General features: G+C 45.9%; 1 protein-coding gene and 1 pseudogene across 6 annotated transcripts in view; one reads left to right on the forward strand and one right to left on the reverse strand.

The window, feature by feature from the left end:
* Positions 1–23284, reverse strand: part of ATP11C (ATPase phospholipid transporting 11C) — a 170839-nt gene that overhangs the window by 113585 nt on the left and 33970 nt on the right. The gene's annotated exons all lie outside the window — the stretch shown is intronic.
* LOC122235628 lies at positions 22789–22888 on the forward strand (annotated as a pseudogene).

Consider the following 23284-nt stretch of genomic DNA (forward strand, 5'->3'; position numbering starts at 1 on the left):
CGCTTTCACCCTTACCTCACTCCCGCCCTACAAAGGCCCAGTATTCAAAGTAAAGCTCCTTTCAAACCTGGGTGGCTTGGTCAGTGGAGCCCTCAACTTTTTTTTTTTTTTTTTAATGTTTTGTTTTTGAGAGAGAGAGAGAGAGAGAGAGAGAGAGAGAGAGAGAGAGAGAGAAAATGAGCGTGGGGGAGGGGCAGAGAGAGACCCAGAATTCAACGCAGGCTCCAGGCTCTGAGCTGTCACCACAGAGCTCCACGTGGGGCTTGAACCCACAAACCGTGACATCACGACCTGACCTGAAATCGGACACGTAACCTACTGAGCCGGCCAGGCGCCCGGAGGGTCTGACTCTTGATTTGGGCTCAGGTCATGATCCCAGGGTTATGGGATTGAACTCCACCCATGTCAGGCTCCGCACTGAGCACAGAGCCTGCTTGAGATTCTCTCTCTTTTTCTCTTTCTTTGTCCCCCCTCTCCCCAGCTCGTGCTTTCTCTCTCTCTCTCTCTCTCTAAAAAAAACAAAAAAAAAAGTAGAGCTCCTTTAAGGCAGGGATTTGGGGTTTGTTTTGATCACTGGCACATGGTAGGAGCTCAAGTAATCATTGAATGACGCTTTCTCTCACCTTCTCTTCCTTCTCTCAGCCTGCTGTCCGGAAGCTGCTTCCTGCCCCCAGACTCCCACAGCTCTAACTTACTTGCCAGATTGAACGGACACGTCCGTATTTAAGCTTTCTAATACTGACACTAGTAAACTGTCATCTCCTTCTTAGTGCTTTCTCCTTTGCTTCCAGAACATCGCACCTTCTCTTACCTCTCTAGACATTCCTTTTAAGTCTCCCTTGCCAAATCTGCTTGTCCGGCCCCCACACTAAATGACCACAGGCTGGTGTTTCCCTGGATTCAGTCCTCAGCTCTGTCTTTCACTCCTCTGTGTGCTCTTGCTAAGTAACCTAATCCACATGAGTGGCTTTAACTATCATCTACATGCTAGCACCAAACAAGCTGTCTATCTTTACTCCGGACTTCTCTTCTGAGCTCTACAGACATAGGAAAACAATGACAACCACTGGCATTTTTAAAAATGTTGATATTTATTTATTTTTGAGAGAGAGAGAGAGAGAGAGAGAGAGGCAGGAGGAGACAGAGGGAGACAGACAGAATCCCAAGCAGGCTCTGCACTGTTGGTGCCGAGCCCAATGTGGGGCTCGATCTCACAACCATGAGATCATGACCTGAGCCGAAGTCGGACGCTTAACCGACTGAGCCACCCAGGCGCCCCAGCACTGGCATTTTTGAGGGCTTACATTCCAAAGCACAATTCTAAGCTGCTTCCTATGTACTTACTCACCACGTAAAGGTGAGGGAGTCAAGGCAGAGAACGGAAAGCAACTTGCTCAAGGTCACATAGCCAGCTAGCAAGCGGTGGAGCTGGTAAAAAGAGGACCATGGGTACTTTTTAAAACAACAGCTTTATGGGTATAATTCACGTATCATAGAATTCATTTGTTTAATGATGCAATAGTTTTCAGTACGTTCACAATGTGCAACCATCCTCACAATCTAATTTTAGGCCATTTTCATCACCCTAAAAAGAAACCTGGTACCCTTTCATTAGTAGTCACTGACACGAGTACTTTTTAAAAAAAGTAATCTCTACACCCAACATGGCTCGAACTCAGCACTCCGAGATCAAGAGTTGCGTGCTCTTTCTGGGGCGCCCCGGGTGGCTCAGTCGGTTGAGCGTCAGACTTCGGCTCAGGTCATGATCTCACGGTTCGTGAGTCCGAGCCCTGCATGGGGCTCTGGGCTGATGGCTCGGAGCCTGGAGCCTGCTTCGGATTCTGTGTCTCCCTCTCTCTCTGCCCCTCCCCTGCTTGCGCTCTGTCTGTCTCTCTCTCTCTCAAAAATAAACATTAAAAAAAATTGTTTTAATGTACATATATCAGCTGTCACAATAATAAAGATTATTTTTATGTGTTTACAAGGGAGCTTTCTACCAGGATTCGATTTACGTGTATGCTACACCAAACTCAAAGAAGAAAGAGCTACATATTCCTAAAACTAGACAAATATTGCAGCCTTATGTGCCACCGGGAGGCAGGCACACTCAATCCTCACAGGAATAACAGTAAAAAGGAGAGTATCTTTAGTAGACTGAAAAATGACCTCTCCTTACAGACACAATTTTACACGACACGTGTCTAGGTACATGAAAAATGAAACCGATTGTTTAAAGCCAGGGAGTCTGTAAATGGCAATTATCAACCGCATACATGACACAAATGAAAAGAAACTGCTTAAGAGAATAAAATGAAAAAGGCTTTTTCCAAACGGAGACGTTCATCAGCCTTCTAATGAGTGTAATTAGAGAATGTATTTCCATGCTGTTCCAGGTGGAAAGATACAACATGAGTAAAACCGCCCTGCTGACGCTCCTTGCCCAGGGACTGCAGAGCACGAATGCGTTATTTCCGATCTAACGTGCCATTTGAAGACTCGGGAGAGACCAAGAAAGAAAAATAAGATAGGCATGTAGTTTTTAAGCGATAGGAGGAAAGAACAACCACTAAAGAAAAGCAGCAGCATCTAATTTTATGGAACAATTCTTTCAAACGTCTTGTTTCGCGTTCTTCCCTTTCATATAGACTGTGCCTCATTTGAGGTTCAAAATGCATCACTTTAAAGTTAATCAGATTCAGATCCCACAGCTCCTAATGATCTTGAAACTATCATTGGTGTAAAAGGGTAGCTCTTTATTCCCATCTGGGATGAAGTATGATAAGGATGAACTCATCTATCAGAGACCTGTAGACATGTTGTTCAATTTAACAATCATTAACTGAGCACCTACTATGTCCTAGTTTCCACACTGAGTGCTGGAGACTAGAGAGGAAGACGACAGAATCCCTTACCTCACAGGTAAGTAGGGGAGGAGACATATATCTAAGGGAGGCAGAATATCAGATTATAAGTAGCACAGCATCGATTTAACAAGACTGCTCTGTTTTTAGACCAAGTTTCGACCCCAAATTTTGTTCTAAAAAACACGGTGAACCCAGCTGCAAAAGCCATGTGAGTCACGGCAGAAAGAGACTGTTCCAGAGGAAATTGAGAGGGGGGAAAGGGTAAATCTGAGAAAGCATGATGGTATTCCTTCACTCACTAATTCAACCATTCCAGATAGCTGAAGATTAAGTACCTGCTATCTGGCAGGTTCAGAAGATATAAAGAAGAATGAGATGCTGTCTAATCTTCCAAGGCAGTCTCGATTTAGTGAGCACAGGAAACAGTGATACTGCAGGCTGACAAATGGAGGTAATGATGATGACGACCATATTTAGCATCTAGTAAAGATCTCACGTGTGCCAGGTACTGTCCCGTGTATTTCATTCTATTAACTAATTTACTCCTTCTGACAAACCTATGATGGAGGTAGCTGTTAGTTCCCCCATTTTATAGACGAGGCAACTGAAGCACAAAGAGGTTACAGTAAAACCTCTGTTTGGGAGCATAATTCGTTCCGGAAACATACTTGTCATCCAAAGCACTCGTCTATCAAAGCGAATTTCCCCATAAGAAATAACGGAAACTCAGATGATTCGTTCCACAACCTAAAAATAGTCATATGAAAATGATTACAATCCTGTCACAGAATACAAAATAACAAAGAAAATACAAGTTAACCTGCACTTCCCTTTGAAAACTTTCGTGGCTGGTGTGAGGGAGACCAGAGAGAGGAGGGTTATCGTGTAGGACGACTTCCACTATCACGAATGGATGTTGCCTACAGTAGAGTATTAATAAACTCTGGTCTTATACCGTATTTAATGTACGTGGCGATAAGGCAGCAGAGGAAAGGGTCTCTCTCTGCAGGCAGCCTGACCTCGAAAGAAGCAAAGCATCCTAAGCTTACTCTTGTCTGGAAAAGCAAAGGACTGTCCATAGGTGCTTTGAAGGGACAAAAGATACACCAGGGCCAGCTGTGGGCACCTTCCAACGTTCTGAAAAATCACGGATCTCTGCCAAACACTGCACCTGAGACCAAGCATCTGAGCATGGGAGACAATCACCCACAATCCCACAGAGAGAGAGAGACACACACACACAGACAGAGAGAGAACCGTTGGCTCAGTTGTGATCATGTGACATCCAGTGTCATGCACTACTCGTTATTGTAAGACATCGCTCGTTTATCAAGTTGAAATTTATTAGAGATGTTTGCTCGTCTTGTGGAACCCTCGCAGAACAAGTTACTCGCAATCCAAGGTTTTACTGGCTGTGACTTATCCTCAGCCGGGTCGGCTAGAGAGGAACAGAGCCAAGATGTGCACGATGACAAACTGACTCAAGCTTACAACCTTAACCCCAATACCACGCTGTCTTCAACAAATGCCTAAGTCAAGATCCTGTATATCCTGGATCATCAGCATCGCCACAGAGCTATAAAGTAGGTTTCATCAGCCCCAATTCAGAAAGGAGGAAACTGAGGGGCAGAGAAGATCACTAAATCACCCCAAGTCTTCCGGCCACGTAGCAGAGCCACAGTACAGATTCAAATTGGCCCTAAATCTCTTTCAGCGTTAGAGACGCCAGCTCTAACCACGCTGGAAAAGTAAACCACCACACAGACCGTTCTTCCAGAGGAACAGCGTGATCCTGAAAACATACTAGTTTTACAAATGCCTCGGGCACACAGTACCTTGGGGAGTACCTGGTGCAGCCTCCGGGTCTGCATTAAACAGCTTCCACAGAAACTAGTCATTCTCCAGGACGAGCAATACACCCTGCACTTTGATTTGCTCTGATAAGAACAGACACCCCCCGGGGAGGGGGGGTAGAAGACAGGCCGAAGGGTTGACATTCCGATGTAGTTGGCAGTGTGCTTGGGTCTGCCGCGGTTACGCTGTGTGCCGTGCGGCCGCTTGTTCAGGGACGAGGCTTCTAAGTTACCTGGGGACTTTAATTTCAAAGTGATTTTACCTATGAATTCTACCACTTAGGAAAACAGATTTGTTCGCATCATTCCCGGGAAGCATGTAAAAAAACATGCTAGGAAGGTTTTATTTTATTTATTTATTTTTATTATTACTGAAAACTTTTTTTTGATGTTTATTTGTTTTTGAGAGAGAGAGAGAGAGAGAGAGAGAGAGAGAGAGAGAGAGAGAGAGACGGATCCAGAGTGTGAGTGGGGGAGGGGCCGAGAGAGAGGGAGACACAGAATCCGAAGCAGGCTCCAGGCTCTGAGCTGTCCGCACAGAGCTCGACGCGGGGCTCGAACCCACAAGCTGGGCGATCATGACCTGAGCCGAAGTCAGACACTTAACCGACGGAGCCACCCAGGCGCCCCACTAGGAAGATTTTATTAATGGAAAATGCAATGTTTCCAAAAATTGTTGAAACCACAAGAAAAAATTCCTCAACATATTCTTAAAGAAAAAGTATTAGCAAAAAAAGTATTTTAGAATAACTAAAACATATGTAACCAAGTTGAGGATTCTTTGCATATCTAAAATAATTCTGTAGTTATATTACATAAAATGAATCACAGTGTATGTGTGATATAAATACTAAAGTATAGTTTTAGACCTATTAATTTTTACTGTACACATCGAACATACTTTCCAGTATGTTTTTAGGATTTAACTTCTTACAAATAGGGTTCCAAGTTTTTTAACTTTAAGAAACGCAAGGTTGGAGGGGGGGAGCACCTGGGTGGCTCAGTCGGTTAACCATCTGACTCCTGGTTTCAGCTCAGGTCATGATCTCATGGTTCGTGGGTTTGAGCCCCACTTCGGGCTCTACGCTGGCAGCATGGAGCCTGCTTGGGATTCTCTCTCTCTCTGCCCCCCCCACCCCAATAGCTAACTAAATAAAAACTCAAAAAAACAAAAATAGCAAGGTTGTTTTTAGTTCGTGCCAATTTTTGACAAGTAGCCAAAACTTGCCATTCAGGACAAATTAGCAACCTTTGGGATGAACAACAATGGTATGATTTCTTACCGGGAGTATGTCACAGGATACAGACGCTGGGGGGTCAAAAACACCTTGGGCCACAACCGTAGCTCTGCCTCTAATTAGCAAGGTATGTCATATTTTGGCAAGCTACTTAACCACTCTGTATCTGTTTTCCTCTATGTAAATTGGAGCTGGACTGTATTCCTAAAAGGATTAAACAAAATAACACACATACAGTGCCTGACCCATACGTAGTTGGCACTCAGTAAGTGTTCATTTCTATCACCACCACCCACGTCTCCATTTTCTGGGGAGAAAAAAATTAAATACTACTTTTGCCAGATGGAGCTTAGTACACACACAGTTCCACTTTCCCAAATACCAAGATGAATAGTTTTCTGCCTTTTCAGCTTCGGGTTTCAGGAAAAAGAGTGTTTGGCCATCCTGGGCACATGCCAGTCTTTACCAGCCTGGAACAGTTTCTTTCCTACCTGCTCTGAAGTTGGTGAGAATAAAGCAAGGGGTTAAAAAGGGTCTCTAACGGAACAGAGCCACCAGCCCAGAGCCAGCCCGGAATACCATGACAGCGTCAGTATTCCTCCAAAACTGAAAGGGCTCCTAATCTCAGACTCTGAGTGGGCTTACTATTCTAATGAAAGTCAAAGTTCGACGGTTCCCCTTTTTGCCTAAAATGTTCACGGTATTCCTGGAGGTAGTCGCACATCTAAGTGAAGCACAAACTGCGACAGTAATTATTAGAAATCCCAAACACTAATATGCGGAAGATAAGAGAGTTTGATAAGTCTGTTTAAATGCCACTCAAACGTTTATTTCACAAGGAACGACCCGATACCTTCAAGTGTACAACACCAGGCCAAGCTTTGGAAACGCAAAGACACACGTGCAGCTGTACTAAGTATCGGGAAGGCCAGCACCCTGAGAGAGGAGTAACGATAGCGAATGCTTACTGAGCACTGACTATCTACCAGGTTCTCTTGTGAGATGCTATACAGACCTATTTAATCTTCATGACAGCTTTGTAGTAAAAATGACTATTAGCCCCGTTGTACAGAAAAGGAGACCGAGGCACAGAGTGATCAAGTAACCTGTCTGCAGTTACACAGATAAAAAGTCACGAGTAGAACTTCCCTCGTGGAGCTGCTGTTCTAGTGCGAGCAGACAGACAATAAACAAGAGAAGGAAAATATATAGTAATAGCGCTAAGGAGAGCAGTAAATCAAAGAAGAAAAGTGTTGGGGGCGGTCACAATTTCGAAGGCGGCCTCCCTGAGGAGACAGACATCATGACTCAAGGAGGGACTCCCCACCTTGCTCACACACAGACACGAAGAAACCAAATGAAGACGTCCTCCGTGGCGATAGTCTCTAAAAAGTCAAGAGGCAGTAGTGAAGACAGGCACTCACATAGATCATTATAATCCGGTGATGAATGTGAATTAATAATGAAGAGCTACAGGGAAGAGGGGGCAAAAAGGGTGCCTGACTCAAACCCAATTAGGGGTAGGCAACAACTTCCTGAAGGTGATGCCCGAAGCAAGTCGTACAAAGATGAGCAAGGGTTTAGACTGAGAAGAGGGAAGATCTAGCAGAGGATGTGGCACGTGCAAAGGCCCAGGGGCAGGAGATGGCATGGAATGATTGAGGGATCTACAGGAGTTGTCCTGTTGCTGAAGGAAAATGTATAAGGAGAATGGCAAGAGGCAAGGCAGGACAGGGACCAAGCAGTCTGCAGTGCGGACGGTGGCACGCGTTCCCCTCCAGCAGGTACCGCTGAAGGTCTGGACCACAGGCTGCCGCTGCGAGCATGGGAGAGTAAACGTGAGTTATTGGAGCAAAGCACAGACAGGACTTGGAGGTCTAGTGCTGAGAAGACAGTAAATGAGGATACCATCCACTCAACCAGGGAAGGCAGGAAGACCAGAGCTGGGAACGGAGGTGATGAGCCGTTCTGGACGTAGCGCTGCTTCTGGGGAGCCTATGGGAAAGCCCAAGGGACCTCTTCAGTAGGCAGCCCCAAATACCGGTCCAGGGCTTAGGGGAGGACTGGAGCGGTGATAAGGTCGATGTATTCTTCATCTGCTTACATTTAGCAACTGAGGGCATGACTTTGCAGATCGCCCCACAAAAAGAGAGTCAAGGACAGACCTTTTTTTTTTTTTTTTCTTCTAATAATATTATTGTCAAATTGGCTAACATACAGTGTGTAAAGTGCGCTCTTGGTTTTGGGGGTAGATTCCTGTGGTTCATCCCTTAGATACAACACCCAGTGCTCATCCCCACAGGCGCCCTCCTCAATGCCCATCACCCACTTTCCCCCTCTCCCCCACCCTCCATCAACCCTTAGATTGTTCTCTGTATTTAAGAGTCTCTGATGGTTTGCCTCCCTCCCTCCCTCCCTCGCTGTGATTATATTTTTTCCCCTTCCCCTCCTCCATGGTCTTCTGTTAAGCTTCTCAAGATCCACATACGAGTGAAAACATAGGATATCTGCCTTTCTCTGACTTATTTCACTCAGCATAATACCTAAGGACAGACCTTGAAGGAACAATATTTTAAGGGCCTTCTATGGTTTTATAACCTGGACAATATAAACAACCTACACATTTAAGATGTATATAATTCAATGGTCTATAGTATGTTCAAAGTCGGGCAACCATCACCATGATTCAGTTTCATAACATTTTCATGCCCTATAATAAACCTCTGTAAACCACTACACTCACTCCCCGCCACTGACCCCCTAAAACCCCAGCGAATCAATAATTTACTTTCTGGGGCGCCTGGGTGGCTTGGTCGGTTAAGCGTCTGACTTCGGCTCAGGTCATGATCTCGCAGTTGACGAGTTCGAGCCCCGCGTCGGGCTCTGTGCTGATGGCTCAGAGCCTGGAGCCTGTTTCAGATTCTGTGTCTCCCTCTCTCTCTGCCCCTCCCCTGTTCACGCTCTGTCTCTCTCTGTCTCAAAAATAAACGTTAAAAAAAAATAATAATTTACTTTCTGCCTATTCTGAGCCTTTTGTATAAATGGAATCATACACTGTGTGGTCTTTTGTGTCTGACTTCTTTCACTTAGTGTAATGTTTTCAAGGTCCATCCATGTTGTGGCATGTATCAATACTTTGTTCCTTTCTATGGATGTACAGTACCCATTGTATGGATGTACCACATTTTCTTTAGGTATGCATTCATGGGTTGGTGGACATTTAGGTTGTTTTCACCTTTTGGCTACTATGAATAATTCTGCTATGAACATCTGTGTACCAGTTTTTGTATGGACAGGTTTTCACTTCTCTTGGGCTTACACCCAGGAGTAGAACAGCTGGGTCATAGGGTAATTTCATGATTAACTTTTTTTTATTAAAAACATTTTTTTTTTAAGTTTATTTCTTTTGAGAGACAGAGAGAGCAGAGGAGGGGCAGAAAGAGAGGGAGAGAGAGAATCCCAGGCAGGCTCCATGCTGTCAGCATGGAGCCCAATGCGGGGCTTGAACTCACGAACTGTGAGATCATGACCTGAGCCGAAACCAAGAGTCAGACACAACCGGCTGAGCCACCCAGGTGCCCCTAAAAACATTTTTCAAAATGTTTATTGTGGAGGCGGGGGGTGCGGGGCGGGGGGAGGGGGGGGGGCAGAGAATCCCAGTCAGGCTCCTTGTTGTCAGCACAGAGCCTGACACAGGACTCGATCCCATGAACTGTGAGATCATGACCTGAGCTGAAACCAAGAGTGAAATGCTTAACCAACTGGGCCACCTAGGTGCCCCATCACGATTAACCTTTTTAAGGAACGAGCGGACCATTTTCCGCAACGGTTACACCATTTTGCATTCCAAATAACGATGTAGGTGGGTTCCAATGTCTACACGTCTTCACCAGCATTACTTCTTTCCCTTTTTTTCTTCTAAACGGTAATCCTAGTGGGCATGAAACAGCGTCTCGTTTTGATGTGCACTTCCTGAACAACTAACGATGTTGAGCACCTTCTCGTGTTCGCTGCCCAGTCGTAGATCCTCTTTGGAGAAATGTCTATTAAAATCCTTTGCGCAGTTTCCGATTGGACTGTCTTTTTGTTGTCGAACACACACTGTTCTGGAGGCTTCACTCTGATGCTTACTACCTGTGGGACCTTGCACAAGTCATTTAACCTTTTCCTAATCTGTTACCTCATCTGTAAATTGGGAGCAATTTATACTGATCCCATAGCGTTGTGAGGAATGTATATGACAATGTTAGTGATCATTAAATGACAGCTATTATTGTTCAAAAGAGTATTTAAACGCATTTTTAGATACCTATGTTCAAGTGCGTGATGGTCTTCATTCTTACCGTTCTGAAAGTTCTTTTTACACTGATTTCAAAATTATGAACTCTCAAATAGAACTATCAAAATGTAAACTTTTAATAACATCATTAGTCCAACTTTTAAAAATAGCTTGTGTGATTCTACAAACAAGAGTAAAGAAAAACGTAGGGCTGTCTGGGTGGCTCAGTTGGCTTAAGCGTCCAAATTCAGTTCAGGTAATGATCTCACAGTTCGTGGGTTTGAGCCTCGCATTGGGCTCTCTGCTGTCAGCACGGAGCCCTCTTTGGATCCTCTGTCTCCCTCTCTCCCTGCCCCTCCCCCGTCCATGCTTTCTCTCTCAAAAATGTATAAACGTTAAAAAAAAAAGTAAATAAAAATGCAAAAGGATGTTTGATAGCATTGTTTATAACAGTAAAAACATTAACTAAATGAATCCAAGTGCCGCCCAGGAAAGTACTGTTTAAACTAACTACGGAATATCCAAATAATGGACTACTGTGCAACTGTTAAAATACAGGAGTGGCCTGATATGTACCAATATGAAATCATCTCTGACGTGTATCAGGTGAAAAAGCAAATCGAAAAATATGATACCTTGAATGATACCAACCGTACATAAAAAAAAAATCTATGTCACGTGCATGTGTGTGTTTATGCTCACGCAAACATGAAAACAATCTGAACACCTAGACAAGAAATCTAACAGTGGTTACCTCTGGGGAAAAGGGCTACAAATGAAGCAGTGATGCCACGCTTTTTATACCTTCTAGTTTTAAAAATGTTTTGGGGCGCCTGGGTGGCTCATTCGGTTAGGCGTCCCGACTTCGGCTCAGGCCATGATCTCACGGTCTGTGGGTTCGAGCCCTGCGTCAGGCTCTGTGCTGACAGCTCAGAGCCTGGAGCCTGCTTCGGATTCTGTGTCTCCCTCTCTCTCTGGCCCTCCTCTGCTCATGCTCTGCCTCTCTCTGTCTCAAAAATAAACAAAAACATTTGAAAAAAATTTAAAAATGTTTAACCACGGGGCGCCTGGGTGGCTCAGTCGGTTAAGCCTTTGACTTGATTTTGGTTCAGGTCACGATCTCCCAGTCTGTGAGACTGAGCCCCACGTCGGGCTCTGCGCTGACGAGGAGTCTGCTTGGGATTCTCTCTCCCTCTCTCTCTGTCCCTACCCTGCTCACGCTCTTTCTCTCTCTCTCAAAATGAATAAATATTTTTAAAATGCTTAACCACATATAATACTTTGCAATTAACAACAACACTGATTATTGACTGCCAATCAATGTTGTCTCAATCACATCTATCCTAGTTATATAAAATACATATGAAAGAGACAGACCCTAGATGAAATCACTGTTACTCATTTTTAGGATAAAAATTGATCTAAATTTTGTGTTATTAATAAAGTACACTTTAGTCCCTGCTTGGCTGACACAACTTGAGTACTTTAAGACAATCCAAGGAATTAAAATCCAGGTGTGACATCTTTAAACAACTAAAAATGGATTTTGTCCACAATAACTTTCGAAACAACAACTGCATCTGAAATGAGCAACGGTAAACTTGATGTAAACGAAGACTCACCAAAACACCGGGTAAAAATCCAACTTTATAACAGTTCCTATAATCTACCAAATACCGCCCCCCCACCCCCCCCGCCTCGTAGGTTTCGCGTGGTTCTTTTTTTTCTTTAACTTTTTAAAAAGTTTATTTACTTATTCTGAGAGAGACCGTGACCGCGCAAGCAGGGGAGGGGCAGAGAGAGACAGAGAGACAGAGAATCCCAAGCAGGCTCTGCCCTGCCAGTGTAGAGCCTGACGCGGGGCTCGCACCCATGAAGCCGTAAGATCATGACCTGAGCTGAACCACGAGTCTGATGGTCAACTGACTGAGCCACCCAGGCGTCCTTCACGCGGTTCTATCGTACTGCCCGCCGATCTGCTCTACAATTTTCAAAGAAATTTGTACTTTCAGGATTTTCCCACAAAAGACAAGGAAGAGAGGGTGGGGTGGGGTAACTGTTGTCTTCCAATGCTTGAAATGAGGTATTATACCCCCTGTAAGCACACAATTCAGTCTTCTACGTAGTAGTTACTTCTGGACAATTCACTTAAGAAACTGATGGGGGGACACAGTGACGTGGGGCTGCCGTAAAAAAGTGGGGCTTGAGCTTCAGAATCAGCACTTTTAGCACAGAATGCTTTGCCTTGTCCAAAGCATCCCCAGATATACAATCTAATTATTTAAAGTTACTGAGCATAATGGATTTTTTAGTCTGATGCGGCAATTTGCATGAATTCATGTGACCAGAAATGTGTTTATTTTCCAAAGAAAATGACCTCCCAAGAGGAAAGGAAACCACCCAGCCAGAGGGCCTGTTTTTCTTTTCAACACAGCTTTCTCATCTCCAAGTTGCCAAATATTAATCTCTGTCTAGTTTTATATAGTGGAGCGGACCTCAAGTGCTTTAAGAGATATGGTCACACGTTGTTTAAGGCATGCGAAATTCTTTTTAAAATGTCTATGGCTTTTTATTTCAACACCGAGTACATGTTTGTAAATCTGGGTTTGAGGAGTAATTTTTTTTTCTTCCTAAAAACATCACTAGCATGACTATAGAGATTAACATAAAAGTTGACTGGCTCCATCATAAAGACAGAAAGTAGAGCGGTGGCTGATAGGAGTTAGAGGAAAGGGAGAATGGTGGATTATTATTTAATTAGTACAGTTTTGCAAGATGAAAAGACTTCTGAAAATGGATGGTGGCGACTGTTGCAAAACAGGACGAACGCACTTAATGCCACAAAACTGTACACGTACAAGTAGTTAAGGGGCGCCTGGGTGGCTCAGTCGGTTGAGCGTCCGACTTCGGCTCCGGTCACGCTCTCGCGGTCCGTGGGTTCGAGCCCCACGTCGGGCTCTGTGTTGACAGCTCCGAGCCTGGAGCCTGCTGCGGAGTCTGTGTCTCCCTCTCTCTGTACCCCTCCTCTGTTCATGATCTCCCTCAAAAATAAACATTAAACAGTAGTTAACATGGTACTTTTTGTCTGTTATGTGTACCACAGTTAAAAGTGGTTTTACAAAACTAAACTGCCTTTCGGAAGCATCATTACCAAAAAAAGTCGACTGTCTCCAAGGACACTGGGGTTAGAGTGCCGCCCGCCCCCCACCCCATGAGTCCTGAACCACGATTCCAATTCCTCGAGCCCGAGGACCAGGAAGATCAGAAATACAGAGCTGACGGCAGCAGCTGTGTGCAAGAACTCCCAGCTCTGCTCCAAACTACCGACTTGGACGAGTCGTTTGAACTCTGTCCTTCAGTTTCCTTGCCTGTAAAATATGGAAAATGACAGTACTTCAACCTCACCAGGTGTTTCTGAAGATTTACTGAGAGAATCCCGGTGGAGCACCCACGACGCTCGGTTGATTTCCCCCAAATGAAGGGAGAGGCATTCGTGCCCGTCTTGGCAACGGTGTTAAGAGGACAAGCGGATGTGTGTCACTGTATGTCGCCGCTCAGGGCCGATTCCAGGCCTTCTCCCCAGTGGCTGACCGATTACAGGGATCTGGGGGCTCTAGGCTGAATCCAGGTTTTCTCAAAGGACGCTTCTGAGACGGTCAGCAAGAGACTCCCCGGGGAACCTGGTCGAAATGCAGAGCTCTCTGTCCCGAGCCAAAAACCCAGTGAATCCCAATCTCTGGGGATGAGGCCTGGGAATCACAACCATCCCCGTCTCTAATCGGACTAAATGAGGGGAAGGGGAAACCAAAGGGGGTCTGGCTCTGCAGTAAGGCTTCCTCATTTCTCCCGCTCCGATTAACTTTACTAGCAGATGGTACATGGATCTTGACATCTATTTCCATGACCAGCCAAACGTCTTGTCTAATTTAATTTTTCTTCCTCCTCCTCCTCCTCCTCCTCATCTCGTTCTTTGATGGAAAAGCATACCAGCCAAATTTAGGACTCAATCCTCTCGCTATCATATCACTTTCATTACCAAATGTCACGTCCTCAGAATAAAATCGCACAGACTTAGGTGACTAGAACGTCTGTCCATCTCTAGGATCTGCCTCGCTTCTCGTCTGGCCACGAGAGTTCTGGTATTTATTGCTCTTCTCATGCTCTTTAGCCAAGGAAAGAAAAGGACCTTTGAAGGACCTTCCTCAGGGTAAACAAGATAACAGCCCGGGGATTCTTTTGCGAACAATGACAATAATCCTGGAGGAGTATTAAGGTGAAGAGCGCCCCGGCCTTTGGGGAAGTGTGGAATTTTCTTAGGAGGCAGGAGGACAAGGCTGTAAAATGAAAAAGGAAAGGTCACAGGTTGGCTCTGAAACGCCCTTCTCGGAGAAGTGCTTCTAGCTCATTCTTCCCGTCCGGGTGACCTGCAGCCTCACACATTTTCCCTGACAAGAAAACACCGTGTTTCATCCACAGTATCAGGAACCGAGCCAAACTCTCCCCATCGGCCACGAAATCCTCCTCTAGTGCTTGGGCTCTAACAGCAAGTAGGGTAGTCTGAGAAAACAAACAACAGCAACAGCACGTAACCTTGAACTCCCATGCCCAGCTTGCTAGAAAAAGTTTTGATAAAGTATCAACCGGAAGAAAATGCCACAGTCGCTTTTCTAACGAGAAGAACACCAACCAAAGCGGTGGGTCGTTTTCCTCAAATGGCTACATGTAAGTGATCCGAGGGAAAACCGTGATCTCCAGAAGCAGGCTCCGGGCCACACCGAGGTGTTCAAGTTCTCCTTCCCAACGAAGCAGTACGTGAGGCAGAGAGCGTAGTTCCGGTGCCTAACACCACGGATTTCTTCCGAAGGAGAAACCTAAAGCTGCGAGCGGTAACACACTGGCATCCCGAGCTTTCCGGCAGGAACAGTAACACTACCTACTTCCAAGGGTCTGGGAGAGGGCTCCAGGAGGTAACCGTGTGCGGAGCACTTTCAACAGCCCCTGGCACTTGCTAGGAGAACTAAAAAAAAGTCAGCCGCCGTTACTGGTGTCAGCTTTAAGCGAAAGTGACACGCAATAGAAGTCTGGCACAGCCACTCCTTCCGGATGCGGCCTGGTGATTTACTGGGATGGAAGGGTGACTTTAAAAGCCAAAATGCAGTAAGAGAGCTCTTCAAAATGCACAAGAAGTGCCAGCAGGTGAGCACTGACCCATCTGTGGCCATACGAACAAGAGGAAGAAAGATAAAACACTGACGCTCCCATACACATGCCACATGGGACCAGGCGGCGCGCATCTGTGTTTGTCTCTGCCCACCCGCCAGTGCCCAGCGAGGGCTGAGGTGCCACGGCTGCTGTCCCGGACCCGATCCCTCCAGGCTCCCTGGTCTGGGTGGCTCGAGTGTGCTATCAACTACCGAACCATTCCTGCGCCGGAAGGCACTCTTCCCCGTCATCGCTTCCTTAATTGTTCACGCTTGGATTTCCTTTTAGCGCCTCAAAGGGAAGTTAAGAAATAGCAATTAACGTTAATGACGGACATCATCCTAAAAAGGCACAGTGTCTCACCTGGCCAAGCACAGGCTGCGTCATCCTTGGATCTCGGCAACCTCATCTTAGCAACCTCTGAGGCGGCAGCCACGGGCTAAATAATACATGTGGCCGAGACGACCCATGGGGCAACACGAGAGCCATCTCCTTCCTGGTGGCTCAGCGAGCGGCACTGACCAGGCCGCCGCCCATTAGCCACGAGATACACGTCCCTGCCGGCCGGAGAACCCACCGGGCCCTGGACGGGAGCGATCTGGGAAAGGAGGAATAGAGTCAAAGAGCTGACTAGAATCCAGGGAGGCCTTGAGTAACACGCTTCCACAAATAATCCATACGCCGCAGATGCCTTTGCAAAAACCCACTGTGTTGCAGCCGGGGACACGTATGTTTTCTTAACGAGAGGGGACGCAGAATGGTAACCGGAACAAGAGTGTTACGTTTCCAGTTGGGCTCCTTGGGTCCAAACCCTAAGCTCCACCTGGGGTTAAGGCTTTATGACTTGAACTTGTTTAACTTCTCTAAATTTCAGCTTCTGGTGAAAACATGGAGGGGTCAGGAAATAATGCACGGACAGGCCTTAGCACAAGGCACACAGTGGACACTCAATAATTACTAGTCGTTACCACAAAAACCATAAAAATGGCGTGTAGGTTGCCAGAAGAGCCCACAAAGGCCTGTTTGACCAATAATGCGGGCAGAAGAGCAAACGTTAATAGAGGGGAGAGAAAAAAACCCCAGTAAAACCAGATACTGGAAATATTAGTTACTAACAAAATAAAATCCACTTTAAACAAAATGTGTGTGAAACAGGGATACTTAAGGAAGAGCAAGCTTGATCACAATAAAGTGTATGATTTCTGTGTCAATTCTCAAGAAACCCTGACACCCTGAAAGAGCTTCAAAGGTCGACTGCATAGGTTCAGTCATTCAACAAACATTTATTGAGCATTTACTATATATATCGAGCAAAGTGAGGGACCAGAGACTACGGTGAGTGCTAAAAACAGACGCGTGTGTAAAATGCTGCAGTGGGTAGAGCACAGGGCTGGAAGAGATTCATTCTGTCCCAGGTATGTCAGAGACGGGAGACCCAGGACGGCTTCATGCAAGAAATGACGTGTGAGTTAGGCCCAGTACTTCCTCAGGGAATAGGGAAAAGGCAACTCCAGAAAGGGGGAAGAGCAGGAGCAAATGCCTGCAGGTATCCGGCAACTACCTAGAGGCATCTGAGTTACCTGGGAGCCGGCGAAGAATCCAGTATGGCCGGACTAGGGTACTGAGGAAAGCACCAGTTGTGGACAGGAGGCTCCATGCTAAGCTCAAGAAAACATGAGGGAGTTTCAGCTCCCTCGGGCTTTAGCACAGAGGTAAGTGAATAGGGCAAGACTGATGTTTTGAAAAGGCACCCTCGTGATACAGAACCGCAAAAAAAAAAAATAACTACCCTGAAAGTCAGGGTAGGAGTTATTCTGGATGAGGGCAGGTTGATGATCGGGATAAGGCACCTGGAGGGACTTCTGGGGTGGCTCTCAATGTCCTGTTTTTTGATCTGGATGGAGATTGTAAGTATGCTTGCCTTGAAATACTATAGTAAGCTACATATTTTTTGTTTGGTGTTTTGAATCCTTGCGGAATTTTATAATAAAAAAAAAGCTGAAAAAGAAAACACCCTCTTGTGACACTGTGGTCAGACTGGGGAAAAGAGGGAACTGGAAGGAAGATCAGGAAAGAAGTTCTTGCCTCTCAAGAAAAGACGATGAGGGCCAGGGCAAGGACATTGGGAGTGAGAAGGAGATAAACCCGTTCGAGAAACATCTTACCAGCTGACTGCCAGAGGCTTAGAGGAGAAGAGCTAAGTGAGTTCAGATTGGAACATACTGATACCTTTGAGACTTCAAATACTACTTTCCCTCTTTTTAAATTTATGGCTTTCCTTTGCCTTGGTGCATTTATCGATAGTAATATTCTATTCCCTGTCACTCCTAATTCAGTTCAAGTCCCATTTTTGGCTTTCAAGTAGAGAAGACGGGAGTGGTTCTCGATGTAATGTCAAGACTTGGAAGAAAGGAGGAAGATGGTCAAGAGAGATGTGTATAAGCACACAGAAAGGGGAAGCTCGCTGGTGAAATTAAAAACTGTTAGTGAAAGAGGTACACGGATAACGTCGCAAGCGAACTCTTCCACTAACATGGAAAAGATACGTAAGGCAAAGGCTATGAGGTCAAAGCCTCCCAACCCGACCACCAAACATCAGGGAAAGGAACGCATCATGCAACCATCGTGTTTTCACATGTCTGGGTCTCGTTAGTTATACGTTCCCTGAAGAATTAGAATCGAAGTTTGAAGGTGACAGAGACGGGTCGATGACAAAGAGAAGAAGGTATTCCACACCAGGTCAGAGCACAGTTGAAGAGCAAGTGGGTTTGCAGGTGCATAAGCCAAAATGAACCGTCTCCGCGTGAGACAAGAGCTGAGTATCGGCAACGGTGTTTGGCAACGGTGTTTGATTCGTTACAGAACGAGCGTAACAGCCCAGGTCCCTAGAGCCCCAGGCCGCCCTATCACAGAACAGGCACTCACCAAATGCAGGAAGAACCAACTTGCAGAATCCGCACAGAAAAACAGTACCCCTTTACCCTCAGACCCCTGCTTCTACTGCAGAAGGATGATAAAACCTAGCTACCACTTGCGGGATAAATACTCTGTGTCAAGCACCGTCTAAGCCCTTAGCATGAATTACCTGGGGGAACCCTAACAGCAGGCCCATGGTGGAGGCACCATTATTCATTCCCACCTCAAGAAGAAGCAGCCTGCCTCCCTCCAGGTGGGAACTCCGGAGAAACAGGACAGGAGGGACACTGCACAGGACAGACGTGGACCTGGGCGAAGAGGGGCACCTGCTTCGTACGTGGTCGCGCCTCAGGTCACGGGTAGAAGACGACGCAGGGATAAGGGGCTAAATCTCTAGCCGCTGCCACAGTGACTCCGTCGGACCCTGTCATCAGCACGTCTCTGTCCTCCAGCGACACGTGCCGGCGGCAGGCAGGCAGCGGTACTGAGATTTGGAATCCTGGCCAGCGCTCTGTTTCTTTCCGTCGAAAATATGACCAGCATCTGGCAGTCGGCAAGCGGCAAGAGTCTCCGCGAATCCATACATCACGGACCGGAGTGTCAGAGCCGGTCCAATTCCGTTCCAGAATTACAGTTCAGCTGCACCGAATACTAAATACACAGGAGCCATTAGGTGGGACTTTGAAATCCCTCTGCTCGGTGGAAATTTCTATTCTGGTAGTGGTTGTAGGAGACTTGATCTTTATCGCACTTTTCCTGGCAGCAGTAAAATTCCATTTCCATCAACTCCGTTTCCTCTCAGGAAAGAAGTCTCTCAGGAAATATTCAAAACATTGTTCTCAACAAAGTTCTCAAATATGAATCATTTTCAAGTGCCGGGAAGACACTCCTTCCCCCACTGTCTTGCATCATAATATACTCTCCCCCCAATGACGGGCTTTGGACAAGATATTTGCAAAAACAAGACAAACAGAATAGGGTCTTCGTTCTTTCCCCAATATGGCTTTGCTCAAGCAGTTCACTCTGCCTGGACGAGCTTCAAAGAGCTTCTCCTTTGATCTGCGTAGCCAAGTGCTACCAATTCAGCCATTCATTCAACAAATACTTCCTGAGCACCTGGGGTTTTTTTGGTCCTGTAATAGATGGCAGGGATTCCAATAAGCGTATTAGGAATTAAGTGGGCGGAAGTTAGGGGACGGTCATTGTAGGCCGTGGGACCATCACGTGACATGCTGAAAATTTCCTTCACCAAGTTTCCCAGAAAGAGGAGGGAACATTTAAAGCTGGCCTTTTCGGGACAAGTAGGAGGAAGTCAACGGAAGAAGAAAGGCATTGACGGAAGAAGAAAGGCATTAACGGAGGCCAAGAGGAAGGCCTCCGACTGAGCGGCTGCCTCAGAAATCCATTCTAATGTTTGCCTTGAGGCCCTATTTCCCCCGGGGCTGCACCTGACCAACGAGTGAGTGCAGCAGGGACAGGGCTCCACAGACCTGGATTACCCAAAGGCTTTCCCGAACCTTCCTTCTACTGCGCGGCCGCCTAGAAAGCTTCTCTGCCTAAGCTGCTCTTCTCTTCACTAGGGGTCAGACTTGCATCATGGACTAATGGCACTCCCATCCCTCCCGCCTCCCCATCGTCTCTCACCGGGCGGTGGTTTCCCTTAATAAGATCCTTGCCAGTTTCATCCTAAGTCCCTGCTTCTCAGAGGACCCACACTAACACAGCATTCTCCGGAGGGCCCGGCAGGAGTAAAACACTCAGAGGCCAGAAAAACCGTGGCGCGTTCTGAGCACTGCAAGGACCGGTGTGTGCCCGGAGCTCGCCGTGGAGGTGTGGGTACAGGGGGAGGAGAACCTGGGCCAAATCAGAGAAGGCCTTGTAGGTCTGAGAAGAACCTTGGACGGGGTCCTCGGAGAGACAGGCAACCACCAGCAAGTTTCAATCGGGGAAAGGGTACGTGTTTTCTAAAGACTGTTCTCCTGGCAGCCCGGAGGACGGACTGGGGTAGCCATAATATGGAGGCACCTCCGCATACACGTCCATCCGGTCGGCCAGCTTGTGAGGTCCTTCTGAGTAGAATCATACGGCCTGTGTTCATCTCTGTGCCCCTGTAATGACCAGACTACTGTTTAGCACAAAGTAGCTACTCAAGAGGCCCTACACCGAAGCTATCAGGCTTGGCCTCACCTCACCGCCCAACATTTCCAATTCAACCACCTTCCAAAAGTTCGGTGACCAGCCTCTGAACATTCCTGCTCAGGCACTGGAACTCTGTCTAGCCAGTCTAGAAAAAGAAAGTTACAGGCGTGAAGAACGGCGTGAAGAACGGTAGACGTTACTCCCCAAACTGTATCTTCCGCTAATTAGTTAGCTCGCGAGCTCTCTTTGAAGCTGGGAATCTAATCACATTTGTTGATACTAATTGTAAGGACGAAGGTCATTAGGTATTTAGTTTCGGAATGTTTACCAGGTCAATGAAGTTTAGAGTCACAACAGGCTCAAGGCCCAGAGGTCTTATGCAAAGAACACGGAACAAAAATCAGAAGTGGGTTCTGGACACTGGTGCAATTATCTAATGGTGATCTTTGGGGAAACACATTGCTAAGGTTCTATTTCTTACATCATAAAGTAGAAAGAAGACCTACCTTAGTTGGTAAGGGGAAAACTGAACCAGAAGATGTGGTCAGTGTGCTCTGGAATACTGTACTGTCACTTAATTTGTTAGGACAGTAGATCTCAAGTGAGTTCTTACTCCCCCACGCCCCAAACAAATCTAAGGGCAGGAGCAGTCTGTTGGAGACGGTGAATATGCACATTACCCTGACCGTGGCGATGACTTCAGGGATAGTGTATGCGTATGTTCAGAACTCCTCAAACTGGAGACATGCAATATATACAGTATTTTGTTAACAATCGCACTTCAGTAAACCTGTTTAAAAAAGACTAGTGATTACCAATTCTGATTTACAACACCACCAAGCAGTGCTGTGATATTCTCCAAAAATTCTCAAAATACAACAGATTTTCCTTTACTTTCATCTGTCACACAGCACTTTTAGTTGGAAGGGTACTGCTAGGAAATCAAATAATAATGAGAATCAGTTCCCAGAAGCGATGGACTGCTGGAGCCAACAGCCTTCCTGAGGTCCTGGGCACTGAAAGGTCCTTTGATGATGGCCTGACGCCCTTTCTCAGACTCAGCCGTTTTTCTCATTGCTGCCTCCCTGACTTGACTGATGAAAACACAACCCTCTCCGGCCCTACTTGGGATAATCAAAACCACCTTACTGAAAAAGGAATCATTACCTTCGAACAGTCTGAAATGCTTTCTGGAAGTTAGGGAAGTGAGTTTCAGTGACTCAGAAACTGTCATATCTGCATGAGCCAGGGCTCTAAAGCTAGCTATCAGTGGCCGGCTGCCCATGTAAAATGAGAAAATGGCATCTCCAGTCCTGCTGGCCGAGACCACCACTTCTAGACCACACGAGGATAGACACAGAAGCGTGCACGCACTCATTTCCAGAGCCCAAAGCATTCAGCAGTATCTTTTAAGCCTTCCAAATTTGCAAGATGATTCAGTAAGTTGGTATTGTTTGGATTTAGGAAGGAGGTGGGTAAAAAGTAGAGGAAATCAGGTCCGTTTTTATAGAAAGGAACTTGCTCTAGGCTATTTTGGTAAAACAACTAAACTACAAAATCATCCTAAGTCTTATCTGGCATTTTCCAAACCCAAATCAATTATCTCCAGGTATAAAGTGTATTTCATGGTTAAAAAAAAAAAATCAATAATAATGACAGTAATGGACACCACTGTATCGAGCACGTGCTATGTGCGAGGCACTTTACGAAAATCATCTGTATTCCTCACAACAACCTGTGCTAAGTCTATATTTCAGGCTTAAAAAATGAGTCTCAGAGAGATATATGTGCCACGAATCAAGCAAATGGCAGAGCTGAGATATAAACTAAGATATCTAAAAGCCCAGATCTTCAAACGGCAATAAAAGGCGGTAGGACATTTCTCCCTGGGGCTCCTGGCTCAGTCACAAGAGCCTGTAACTCTTGATCCCCGGGTCATGAGTTCGAGCCCCACTCGTTGGGTGTAGGGCTTACTTAACATAAATAAGTAAATAAGAACATTTCTCCCTTTCCTAATCTCAATCAATCTCTCTCTCTCACACTCCCTCATCCCTGTCCGCCCCCTCCTGCCCCCAACACCTCCCACACACGCATGCACTACCAGAGAGAAGCAATACAATCTAGTGGGCTGATATGGGTTTCACCAAACAAACCTGCATTTAAGTTCTGACCATGTCATTTACTAGCTGCAAGACTTCAATGGTGCAAATTATTTCCTAGACCTCAATTTCCCATTAAAGAGGATTAAATAAATGTACGCACTGCTTAGTACAAAGACACTCCCTCTATTTGTTTTAATTTCCCTTAATAAAGATGGAAGTGATTCTGGTGACCCTTAAAACACACATATGATTAAGGAATTGCCAACAACTTCATGGCACCTGACCACGGTTTTTATCTATAAAATATAAGAGAATAGTATACAACGGTCACATGGGAGTTAGTCTAGGAATGCAAGTTCAACATTCAGAACTCAAGCAATGCCAGCGATAATATCAACAAAGGAAGAAAATCCATACAGCTATATAGACTCAGAAAAAGTATGACATTTGCTCAACAGCCATTCATGATTTTTTTAAATATTCAATGAACTAGAAATAAAAAAGGGGAACTTCCTCGGCCTGACGGAGAGCATCTACGAAAAACACCTATAGCTAACTCATACTTAATGGTGGAAAGACCGAATGGTTTCCCCCCGCCGAGATCAGGAATAATGCAGGGGAACCACACTGACCACGTGTACTCAACACCATACTGGACAGAAGTTCTAACTAATGCCGTAAGGCACAGAAA

The sequence above is a fragment of the Panthera tigris genome, chromosome X, assembly GCF_018350195.1.
Source record: "Panthera tigris isolate Pti1 chromosome X, P.tigris_Pti1_mat1.1, whole genome shotgun sequence".
Taxonomy (NCBI): Eukaryota; Metazoa; Chordata; class Mammalia; order Carnivora; family Felidae; genus Panthera; species Panthera tigris.